Consider the following 13,696-nt stretch of genomic DNA (forward strand, 5'->3'; position numbering starts at 1 on the left):
CTACCTTACAACTCTAGAGGATAAATAGAAGCAGGAATAGTTAAGTAAAGATGTACACTGTACTCCCTAAAGTAATTGTTGAAATATATATATAACAAAGCAAAGAGGTATATGTAAAAAATAATTAGTTAAAGTGGAATTCTAAAACAAAAAATACACAAATAATAAAGAAGGATGTGACAGGTAAAAGAGAGGGTAAAAACAGAGAAGATAAACAAAAATAATAAAATTATATATTTAAAATTGTTCATATGAATAGTTGCATTCCATGTTAATATACTAAATACTTCTATTAAAAGACAGAGATTTTCAGAAAGGATATGAGTAAGATTCAACAATGTACTATCCACAAAAGAAATATTTTTTTTTCCTTTTTATTAAATTTATTGGGGTGAAACTGTTAAATTTTTAAATATAAAGACAGAAAAAGGGAAGTAAATAAATGTAAAAAATGCATACAAATAGAAAACATAAAAATGTTGAAGTGATTGTACTTCAATCAGATATAATAGATCAGGACAAAGTATTTAACCATACACAGAGAGAGCGGGGAGAGGGAGAGAGGGAGAGAGGTGGAGAGAGAGAGAGAGAGAGAGAGAGAGAGAGAGAGAGAGAATGCCTTCATATTTAAAAATGAGTAATTAATCAAGAGAATATAGCAATTATTAATATATATGAAAAACAGAATTTCAACATACAAAACCAGAAAATGACAGAAAGGAGAAATTTACAATTTCCATAGTAGGAAATTTTCAATAGTAAGAAATTCTAACATTGCTTTCTTAGCAATTTATAGAACAACTATACATTGATATCACATTAAAAGAATACAGAATAGTTGAACAACATTATCTACTATCTTACCTAATTGTGTTGTAGGAAAACTGATATCATACAAAGGACATCCATTAAGCACATGGAATTAATTATGAAATCAAGTATTCTATACTATATATGAAAACCCAAATATTTTAAAACTAATCAACAAAGTCCTAAAATTATTGTAAGTCAAAGAATAAGTCATACAAATAATTAAAATATATTTCAAATACAATAAAATATGTGGCAATTTGTAAGATGCAACCAAAGCAATTCTGGGAGAAATATCCATAGATTAAAATATTTCTAGACATGAAGAAAGGATTAAAGTTAATGATCTAAGAGTTCACAAGAGAAGAACAAAGTAAACCTGAACTAACTGGAGAGAAGTAAATAAAGAGCTTAAGCAGTGACATTGAAAACAAATACACAATAGGAGCTTAACAAAACAATGACCTGGGAAATGTTTAACAATTCTGTATAAAAATAAAAATCATGAATATCAGAAATAAAATATGGTTATTATAGATGCTACATAAAATTAAAAAGTAATACTGTACTAAAGTGTAATGAATATTTTCATGCCAACTTAATGGAAATAAACACATTTCTTTAAAAATACCCCTTGAAAAAAATTTTACTAAGTGAAACAAAAGTCTAAATGTTCTATTTCTATGTAAATATTTAAATTAATTATCAAAGTTTTCCTGACAATTAAGTCTAAGCCCAAAAGTGAATTATATCAAACTTTAAAAAAATAAATAACACCACTCACACAAATGTTCTTGAGAAAAAGAAAAATATTCTCCAATTGCTTATAAGGCTTACATAATTCTGAGAGCAAAACCTATCACAGATTGTACAAAAGCAGGGAAGAAAGAAAGAAAGAAAGAAAGAAAGAAAGAAAGAAAGAAAGAAAGAAAGAAAGAAAGAAAGAAAGAAAGAAAGAAAGAAAGAAAGAAATTACAGACAATTTTTCCTCATAAACAGAGTTGCAAATACCCTAACAACTTACAATAAAACTAAAGGCCCAGTGCACAAAATTTGTGCATGGGTACAGTCTCTAGGCCTGGCATGCGATCAGGGCCATCTTCCCCATCTTCCATCAGCCGGCCCCACCCCCCCACCACCCACCCCCGGTTCCCCATTCACCATCAGGTGATCAGAGCCTGCTGCCTGGGGGGAGGGGGGGGGGGGGGCGGGGGGAGGGAGGGACGGAGAGGTTGGCCATTCCCACCTGCTCACTGGCCCTGTCCCCAGACACTGGTCACCCTCTGTGTGTGGGGTGGGGGCCTTGGCCTGTAGCCACCAGTGTACTCTACCACCACCCCTGGTTCCCCGTTCCCCATCCAGCAATGGGAACCTGGCGGCTGGGGGAAGGGACAGAGAGGTTGGCCAGTAGGCCCCAATTGGGTGATGGGGCCTGTGGTTTGGGGGAAGCTCCTGCTTTGAGCATTTGCCCCCTCATGGTCAGTGCACGTCATAGCAGCTGATCATTCTACAATTAGGTCAACTTGCATATTACCCTTTTATTATATAGGATGTATTACAATCATTGATAGGAAGGATAATGTAGCATGACCTTTAATGAAGGATAGCTTTACATTAAAATTATTCAATGTAAGTTACCTTATTTTAGAATAAAGAAAAAATATGTATATTTCAATTGATACTGAAAACACATTTCAAAATATTCAATACCCACTCATGAGAAAAGTACTCAGCAAATTAGGTATAGGGGCATAGATGAAAATACTGTTCTAGGGCATCTAAGAAAAAGAAAAACAAACCTGCAACTAAGTTCATATTAAAAAATAAGAAACATAGCAAAAATGTCCATTAACACTTCTGTTCTACACTGTCTTGGAGGACCTCCCTATTGCAATAGGGCAGAGTAAAGAAAAAAGGTTTATAAGAAGTAGAAAAAATTTGCAGATGGAATTATTATTTACTGCCCGCTGACTCTTACTTAAGATAGGTATGTTTTTGTGTGTTAAGGATTTTTAAAGGTAAGCTCATATTCAGTGAGAATTCAGGATTTTTGGGGCTTTGAATCAGTCTCTTCATGGGTTTCCATTTGCTATGTCAAGGACCCTAGATTCTTCCCTGATAGACTCTATTTATATTATTCCCTTGTCTTAGTGACAGAGGTCCAAAGGCTTGATCTTTCTAGGGAGAGGTGAAATCAGGCAGAGACAAGCTTCCTTGTGGTCTTCTATAGCAGTGGACACAATTTTTTCTCACTCATTCTTTAACTACTTTCATCCAGGAGTCTCAGTTCCAAAGTCTTGACTCTTCTGGGTATAAAGCTTTGACTTGAATGGCTTTATAGGTATTAATATCCAAGCCACCAACCACACATCAGGTCATTAAAACTATTATCTCTAGTTCTAATTGGCTTTGATTCTGGCATCTAGGAATTTTTGCTATTCAAGTTTGTTTGTTTTTTAACACAATCTTAGCAATGTACTTTAATTTGTTTTGGGTACTGCAATTAATGAATATTTTGGATGTTTATAAAGAGGCTTTTCTATTTATTTTTGTGTGTCTTCTTGAAAGAGCCAAACATATTTTTGTTATAATAAAAATAATTTTAATATTTATTTTTATTGATTGATTGGTTTTGAGAGAGAGGAAGAGATGAAAAGAGAGAGGGGAGAGAGAGAGAGAGAGAGAGAGAGAGAGAGAGAGAGAGAGAGAGAGAATTGATTTATTGTTCCACTTATTTTTGCATACAGCATCCATTGGTTGATGCCCTGACAAGGGGTCGAACCACAACCTTGGTGTTTCAGGATGATGCTCTAAAGAACTAAGCTAACCAGAAGGGCATGTTTTCATTTTTAATAATACATGGATATGGTCCTAATATATTTAGTTAAAAATAAAAATAATAAACCTGTTTTATAGAATCATATAGATTAGTAATATAGTCATGTAGTATAAGTAAAAGTGGTGCCTTTTATTGCTCTATCCAAGCATTATATATTGAGTATATTCTACATTTAGTTTGATAAAGAAAAGTTATTAAAAAAAGAAAATTAGCACTTATGCAATTATGTTGGAAAATACAAAGAGCTCTCCTAATACTTTGCAGAGTTATTCCATGAAACATAAAATGAGTGGAGAAAATTCTTTATTAAATTCTTGGATATATTTGAAAATTATTTCAAAAGCTCATGCCATTGAAATTAGCAATTATGAACATTCTGGGTCTAGTTTCTCTTTATATATATTGGTGAAACAATGAACCTGACAATTCACACTTGGGCAAACACCAACACTTGTCAACCCTGGTTAAGTGAACAAGTAAACTAAGCAATATGGGCCAAGTTATTGTTCCTGTTTTGTGGGTTGTTTATTGTTGTTGTTGTTGTTTGTTTGTTTGTTTTGTCAGAATATTCACAACCAGAGACCCTATATAGTGTAAATGTGACTATTAGAGATGAGTGTGGCCTTTGTCTTTGTAATTTTCTTTCTCACCTTATCAACTGCCAAAGAATGACTGATCCATACCTGACTCTTATGCAGTGAATCTGAGGTCACCCAGAAAGGATTAACCTTACATGAAATTACATCTATTTGATCAGAAAATGAATTTAGTGAGTGATGAGGAGTTATGGAGAACACATGTACATTAAAGTAGGCAACAGGAAATTGAAAATATTATTTCAACTTATTAAGTATTGATTTTCACAAATTTCTTGACACAAAATAATGGTAAAGGCAAAGAAATTTGATAAAGATAAGAAGGATGGGGAAACTGGTAAAGAACTACAGATTTAGACTCTAGTGTTATAATTGTCCAGAGAAGGAAGCAAAAGCAACAAAATTACTATAGACAGGAAGTATGGGCAAGATGGATGAGAAAATAAAATTAATTTTCAAAAAAAGTAGGGTTTCAAAGTTATAGAATTGTGTTTTTAAATGAGTTACAGTATTCTTTGCTCTCATTCCATTGTTCCATCTATAGCTGAAGTAGAACATTTTCCATATATAATCTTAGACAAAATCTTGCTGTGAAATGAATATCATAATTAGCATAAGCTGAATAGACCCATTCTTTATAAAGACTATGATATTGCATATTATTTTTTTCTAATTTACCTATAGTAAATTTCACTATTGCAAGACACCATTGTCTCAGGCCAGCTATCCTGGAAGAGGATGACAGGACTCTTATTTTGTTTATGTCTTTAACCTGAATCTTAAGCTTATGGTATACAAGTTTCACATCTTGCAGTAAATCAATTTTTCTTCTTTTGGCTGCAATTTACATTCTATTAGTAACTAAAGTTGACTATTTTTATGAATTATTTTAAAAAAATTATTTTCTTCAACTACTATTCCCTTAAATAAGGCCATGATTATATTTATACTTTGTGACAGTTGCCTAATAAATAGTCATTTATTTGTGTCTCAGTGTCAGGTCCATCTTGAGCTCTGCACTCATAATGACATTCTTAGTGCATCCGTGTACAACCTAACAGCTCATCATTCACCTAAAATTCCGTGAAATAGTGTTCCATTTCTTTGTTCTTTCTGCTTCCTCCATGAAGACACCTCTTTTTTCTATTTCCATTCATCAACTTAAGTTCTCATCTTTCAAGATCCAAGTACAAATGCCATGGATTTTATGGCCAACTTATTTCACTCCAAAATTATACTCTTATATTTTGATTAAACACATTTAAGTCTAGGACTTGTTGAGAGCAAGATGCTTGAGTTAATGTTCAGGAAGCATTTGCAACCACAGAGCTGAGATTTTTCACTTCAGAAAGAATTCTGCATTGAAGACAAGCATTTGGAAGCAATTAACATATGCATGCCTGCTGGACACTGTGTGAAGCAGTTGATCCATCAGGCAGACATTAGAGTGTTCAGTAAATAGTGTAAAACAGAAAGACCAAACTCTTCAGTTGGTCATGCAAAACTTCTAACTTCTGGCCCCAATTTAATTTCCAAACTTCCCCACTATTTTGTTTTTCTTGAGTATCTGCATTAGTCAGTAGGATCTCTTTTCCAACAATAGTCTCTATCTTGAAGAGTGTGAATTTTCTTATGTTGTTTCTTTCCTGGGAAATTTTTGTTCCACTCCTCTCTGTGTACATTTATTTTACTCATTTTTAAAGGGACAGTTTAGATATTACTTGTTCCATGAGGTCTTCCTAACTTCATCACAATTTCTTCCTAAAGAAAACAGTAATAGCATCCTATCTAATAAAGAGGGAATATGCTAATTAACCCTCACACTGTCGCAAAGATGGTAGCAGCCACAGCCAATAAGGAGGGAATATGCTAATTGACTGCCCCACCCTCAAAGATGGTGGCACCCACAGCCACAAGATGGCAGTGCCAAGTCCCTTAAGCCCCCCAGCTGCCCAGGGCCGGCCCGAGGTGCAGGCAAGCCTCAGATGGCAGCTGCCCAGCCACCAGGGCTGCCCGAGGCTCAGGTAACCAGGGCTGGCTGAGGCTTGCGCTGCCAGCAGTGGCAGCAGCAGAGGTGTGATGGGGTGTCACCTTCCCCTGATTGCCGGGTCACCTCCCGCCCCTGAGGGTTCCCAGACTGTGAGCGGAGACAGGCCGGGCTAAGGGACCCCACCTCTAGTGCATGAATTTTCATGCACTGGGCCTCTAGTTATCTTATAATGGACTTGATCACTTAGAATTATATCAACATTGAATTAATTAGATGGGTCTAAAGGACAGGAAGAGGTGTAGGCACTAGTTTAAGATCTCATAACTTGTACAAAACTTTTGACATAAGTTTGTGTTAGAATCTACACCAGAGAGACGATCTCTTCCACTTCCATTTCATTTTTAGGTTTAATAAACTTGCTATTTTCCATTACTAATTAATTTTTTAAGTACATAGGTTTTCTTTGCGTATATTACCTTTAAGCATCTTAAATGTCCAATTCATGTTTTTTATATATACTACTTTGTATTTAGTACAATACTTGGCAGGGTAAGTACTGGGCAACTGGGCAGAGTAACTTCTGTACAATATATGTTCAATGCATTTGCATATGTTTTATTAAAGATAGTAGGGTCAATATTAAATTTTAGTCTATATTGTAGTTCCCCAATAATAGCCCTTCCACCATCATTACCTCATCTGCTAAACAGTAGAAAATCTAGATCCCTTTTACTTGTTTTCCTTGCAACCTACTTATTTTTACTTTAGTAATTACTGTTTGGGAAGCTTTTGAAGTCTAAGCCAAAATAATTTCTGGAAGGTGAAGCATTTTTTAGCTGAAAAGTGAAAACTAGATTTTGAATCTCATCTCTGTGTCAGCATATAGTATTTTAAAACTAATCTATTCAGTTTCCTTTTTCCTATTTTATCAAAAATCAAGGACACTCAGTGAAAGTCCTTTCTCTTCCTACTTATTAGATCATGGTTTGCTAAATAGAGGGAAATAAATTTTTAACTCAGATTATTTCAATATCATGGTAAACCTATCTATTTGTTAGTTATATTAATAGGGGTAAAACTTTATGAAGTATTTCATTATCGATTATTTTAAAAATATTGCATGTAATAGGTAATACAGGTCTTATTAGCTCTATTTTACTGGTCAGGAAACTGAGGCTAAATGAAACTCAGTAACTGCTCAGAAATTCCTAAGTTAGTGAGCAGAGCTGGATCAGAACCCAGTTCTTTTCTCTCCCTTCAGTTCTCTTCCTATTACTTCATGGTCTGTCCCCAATTGGTGAAGCAAGGCCCATTTTGGCTGGGAATTGTAGATAGCCTAATTGCTGCCAAGAAGGCATATTGAGTGGGAGGTACTGAATCTTTCGGTTGCATCAGGTTCTGCTGTGCATGTATGAATTTTGCCAGAATCAACTTCTTTCATCAAGATGTTCAATTTCCAAAGATGAAATTTAATAGAATGAAATTTCATATAGCCAATGGTTCTTGGATAGGAAATTAATTAGGGATACTCTGTTGGATAACCTCCACAAAATTTGAGAAAATTCTTGTGGCCACTACAAGAAAACTTCTATTTGGTAGAACTCAATTCTTAAAAATATTGATTAATAAAAAATTGGGGAGAAGGAGAATATAACAGGAAAATAAGTGAGCAGTCCTTTGTGTGTATGTGTAACTTGAATTCTAATTATTTCTTTAATTATTTGAGTCTCTCATAAAAGTTTACCTCTGATCTTAAATACCTCAGACCTTAGTTGATTAGATCAAATGAATGTTATAGAAGCATTTAGAAAGGTATAAAAGTGCTTAAAATTATTTTCAAGTTTTCTGGCTTGGGACCCTGGGATGATGGTGAAGGAAATCATTAGCTGTTTCTGCCTCTTCTTCCTCTTCTCCTTCTCCTCCTCCTCCTATTCCTCTTCCTCCTCCTCCTGCTCCTCTTCCTCCTTCTGCTCTTCTTCTTCTTCTTCTTCTTCTTCTTCTTCTTCTTCTTCTTCTTCTTCTTCTTCTTCTTCTTTCTTGTTCTTTTTTTTTTAATTGGTACGACAGGTGTTCAATGCACAATTTTACAGAAAACAGAGGAGGAAAGGAAGTTATAAGAACCATTATAAATGAGTGAATAGCTGAATTCACATAAAGGACTGGAAATCAGAAATTCCAGGATATCTTTCCCTATCTTTTCATTTTGAAAATTCAGGCACCCGATGTCACAAAATAGGGAACAACGAACTGGCCTTGTCAAATTCCCTCTTCTAATTCTTCTAATGAAATCTCTCTTAGCTCTCTTTTGCCTTCTTTTCATCTTTTCATCAGACTACTCCAGCAAGCTTTATAACTTTTCCAGCTTCTGCATTTTAATAATGAGATGGTTGATAACAAATGTTAGATAGGTACCTGTCAAATTAGCGCTCACATCATAGGCTGCTGGTAGCAGTGAAATGGTGTTATAAATATTATTAGATCCTCCGGTATTCAACCTTATCAAAAGTCATGTCTGTAAGCCTTGACTTTATTATTCAAGGACAGAAGGGAAGAGCAATCAGACAGATAGAAACTTTTTTTTTCTTTTCTCCCACCATGAAGGAACTGCTGACAAACTTGTTCTCTGTCTTCTCTCCTCTCTTTCCCCCTTTTTCTATTCTATAAATGAACTTTCCCCAAACATATCATAATATGTAATCCTCATTGATTTGTGCAGTATCAACTCTCATTATGCATGTGGGTTTTATCTGCAACAAAAATGCAATGCCAAACTGGGGCTGCCTCTGTGTTCACTTGATGTTTACTCATCTAACACAAACTAATTTCATTGTTTGTCCAAGAAAAACAAGGCAAAACTGCTATCAAAATCTGCTCTCAGGCATTGAAAAGTTCTATAGAAATTAGTAGCATGCAACATACTTTAAATTATCAGATCCATCACCTCTATCATCTAGGACAGCCATTTAGTCACTATGGCTATTTTTGTTTATGATATCTCAATTATTCTAAATATTTTCTAAACCCAAGAACTGAATGAGCATGGAGTTTACTAAGTATTTTCACAATTTCTCTTACATACTACTGTTGCTACTGGATCTATCTATTTATGTATAAGTCATGCTCATATATACTCATAAGAAATAGAAAGTAAAATCTTTAAATCAACCAAAAGCATTATTTGATTATCACTATAGTAAAGGTTATTGTACTGGTTTGAAGGAATACTCCCATTCTGCGCATTTGCCTTTAATTTGAGAAGTGCATTAAGTGGTGGAGACAGGGGAGAAGGAAAAGATATCAGATAGAAGGGGGCTCAGGCTGGGAGAGAGGGTTGCAGCTGACATCTTTGGAGCATTATGCTTGCTTGAGCCTGCACCATAAAACCATATTTGGATTTCAATGTCATGTAGCCCTTAAGAGTGTGAGTGGGCTAGGCAATAACCAACATCTCTTTCAGCTACACAATGGTTAGTTAAAACCATATAAATTATCCCTGTTGCTGCCTCTGTGTTGTGAACAAATTAAAAGTAAGTAAAAGAACTAGGAGCACGAGCTGTCCTACAAAGTCCGAAGGGTTTTTTCTCGGTGAAGATCTAGGGGTGCGGGCTGCCATTGCTTAGGATGCAATACATATGACTTTTTCAACATCAGCAGATGACATTCTCTATCTCCATAAACTGTATTGGGAATATTAATAAAGTCTTTAGTACTTGTCAAAAACAGGTAACAAGAGGGCCTGAGAATTTTTTTTTTCTTTTGAAAGTAATAATATAATGAAGATCCTTTCTAAAATCACCAGTTATAAGCAAAATGCGGGAAGGTGACCTTATTTCCTGACAAGGCTCCTGGACTATGAATACTGACTCATTATATATCAACCTCTTTGAGGAATCATAAGCATAAAACATGATCATGGAACCAAATACTATTCCAGCTCGTTTAACCTCAAAGGTTATGGCTGGGGCTTCCTTCGCCACAATCAGTGCCTTCTAGAGGGACACACCTGCTTCATGGTACTACCCAGCACAGTCTGTGTTGAAAGAAAACAAACTGGATAATAATTCTGGGATTCATAAATTCTCATGACGACACCCTCCCACCAGAGGCACAGACAGACAATGGAGATAACCCAGCTGGTAGGACTTACTTTCCAAAGCCATAACCCTAATGCATCCCAGTGGAGAAGATGAAAAGAGATTTATTATTAGTTTTGTGCTAACACTGATCAATGAGCAAAATGCCATGAGGCTGAAGCCAAGGCCATATACACTGTCCAAGAAAAAAATAAATAAAAGGGAAGAACAAGCGGAAAATGTCCGCAATATGCAAAATAAATACAGGGGAGAATAAAAACTCTTTTGTTAGGAAACTATCCCTCCTGACCAAGAGCAGCGATCTGCCATCTGCTCTCCATACTGCGATCTCACAGTGCAAACGCCTGTCATGTAGAACAAGCCAATGAAGCATTAGGAAAAGCGAGCATTTCTGAGATGATTCTCCTAATAGCAAGGACCCGTAGGCCTCAGTTTTACTGCATATCCACAGGTCTCAGATCTAGAAGGACAAACTCGCAACAGCACAGCATCCAATGCTGAGGGTGGAAAGTACAGTCAGGGACTTTGGCTCTGATGGATGGTGGCAAGACAAATGCAAAGCAACAGAGAGAGAGGTACAGAGAAAAAAGGGCATGGCCATTAGAAGCCCATGGTAATATTTTTTATATGTAGAATTCCCATTCACCTTGCTGTGACATCAGGTTTGCATCTTAATTACCAACTGGCATTCCCAAAAAAATCCTTCCACCCAGCGGGGGAACTGTTATGAAACCTCTATAGCATTGGCAATGCTAATGATAACAGTAAATGCCTTGGGAGCAGGAAATGTGACTGTCACATGCAAGTGCTCCAGTAGCAGGTGGAATGGACAAGAGAGAAGTTCAAATAAGGGAAGAGATGGCAAGTTCCCAAATGCAAAGGTCAGGCCTGCCCGTTTGCTGAGTCTGTGAAGATAGGCAGAACTAGGAGGATGCTAAAACCAGATTTAGGCAAATGGTCAATTGCCAGTGGAAATTCAGGGCTGCAGGGCAGATTCCCAGGAAGCAAAAACGGGAAACTTACTAGACCTGAGGAAGTAGAGAGGTACCATAAAAACAAACAAGGACACAGTCACTAAGAAATGACTAAGTAGCTAGTGTGGGTTTCTATATTCTCACCAAGAATTTGGGAAATAATGAAGTGTTATGGAAGAATGGCCTTACCTGAAATAAGAATTCACTACAAAGCCACTATGATCTAATCAGCATGACATTGTTATAGAAATTATATCTATAAAAGGCTAATATGCTAAGTGTCTCTCTGACCATCTGACCAGTCGCTATGACGTACATTGGCTGCAAGGAGCAGATGCTCAATGCAGGAGTTGCCATGACACGCACTGGCCATTTACAAAGAAACAGCACTGTGGACCTGGAGCCGACAAAGCAAAACTCAGATTCCCCCAAATGGGACACAGGCCCTGCCACCACCCTGGAGTGACAGCCCACCAAATTGCAGCCAATGGTGCTGAGACTCCATGGCACAAAATGCAGCCCATAGCCCAATCCGGAAATGGTCACTGTGGGTTCCAGTTAATGACGTCATGTAGCAATGCCCGGCTTCCTCTCCCTAGCGATTAGCCTCTTTGAAGTTTCTTCAGGCCAAGAACACGACTTACTTTATAGTCAGGTGCAAACATTTGACACTTTAACCAAATGTCTGTGAAGCATTTTCCCAGGACTCACGTCATTTGAACCTCACAGAAGTCCTGGAGTAGGTAGATAGGAAACTGGGTAGAATCCTATTTTCTTTTCATTATCCAGAAAACAGAGATTTAGACAGTTTAGAAACTTGACCCGACTGAAAATAAGTAAGAAATTGTGGACCTTGAAAATGACTTCAGGTTTTCTCACTGTGCAGAATATAGTCAAACACTGCTATAGTTAAATTTTTCACCCTTTGGTCTTCCTGTGTGATCTATAATAATAATCTGCTTCATGTTGATATTTATTGCTATGTTGCTGACAATTATCTGAAAGAGAAGTTAGGGTGGTTTACTGGGCTGGAAAAAGTTTAGCTAAATCAGAAAGCAGGTCTAATTAAGCAAGTTTATCCTATGTAATAAAAGCCTAGGTGGCGTTGTATCATGTTGTCGATGGCTGCCATGACGTAGTAACAAGATGGCCACCACAAGATGGTCACCACAAGATGGCCGGCAGGGGAGGGCAGTTGGGGGTGACCAGGCCTGCAAGGGAGGGCAGTTGGGGGGGATCAGGCCAGCAAGGGAGGGCAGTTGGAATCGACCAGGCTGGTAGGGGAGGGCAGTTGGGGGCCATCAGGTCAGCAGGGGAGCAGTTAGGGCGTAATTAGGCAGGCAGACAGGCAAACAGTTAGGAGCCAGCAGGCAGGCGAGTGGTTAGGAGCCCTGATCATGAGAGGGATGTCCAACTGCCGGTTTTGGCCCGATCCCAGGGATCGGGCCAAAACCAGCAGTCAGACATCCCGCAAGAGGTCCCAGATTGGAGAGGGTGCAGGCCGGGCTGAGGGACACCCCCATCCTGTGCACGAAATTCATGCACCGGGCCTCTAGTCTACATATATAAAGCTCTTGCTGGTGCCAGTCGCACGCGTGTGTTTCCATCTGTCATTGTCGATCGTGAATTTGGTTGACACTTCTATTATAAAGGGCGAAGAACGATATTAAAATATTTCTTCTAATTAATTTCCTTTCAATATGCACAAATTCACGCACCAGACCTCTAGTATTAATATGACAGTGTTAATATTGTTTACTGAAGAATGAGATGGAAAATGTTGGGGAAGAGAAAGAGAGGGGAAAGAAAATTTTTGAAAAGACAGCATTAACAACAAAAATAGAGTGCTCACTATACCCTATGTACATCAAGATTACCTTCATGCATTTGTTTCTTTTTTTGCTCAGTCCTTCTACCCTACCCATGCAACTCCCAACCCCCAACAGCTCTTAGTCTGATCTCTGAGTCTATCTCTACTTTGCTTGTTAGCTCATCTTTTTAAAAATCTTGTTTATTTCTTTTCCTTCCTGTTTGTTTTTTCAAACCTATCCTTAGTATCACTGAGTTTATTTTATGTAGTGGTATGTCTCATACTTACATTTCCCACTGAGAATTAAGTTCAGATACTTCATTATCGACTGTTCTATATCACATATTTTATTGATCAATTGTCATGTTTTAAAAGCAATGTCCTTCAACTTATAGAGCATATGAATTAGATATTTTTCTTTATTTCTGATTTATGAAAAGTATCTATTTTTAAAAATATATTTAAATTAATTTCAGAGAAGAAGGGACAGGGAGAAAAAGAGATAGAAACATCAATGATGAGAGAGACACATCTATTGGTTGCCTCTTGCATGAGCCCTGACCAGGACTGGGGAATCAAGCTT

The sequence above is a fragment of the Eptesicus fuscus genome, chromosome 12, assembly GCF_027574615.1.
Source record: "Eptesicus fuscus isolate TK198812 chromosome 12, DD_ASM_mEF_20220401, whole genome shotgun sequence".
Classification (NCBI taxonomy): domain Eukaryota; kingdom Metazoa; phylum Chordata; class Mammalia; order Chiroptera; family Vespertilionidae; genus Eptesicus; species Eptesicus fuscus.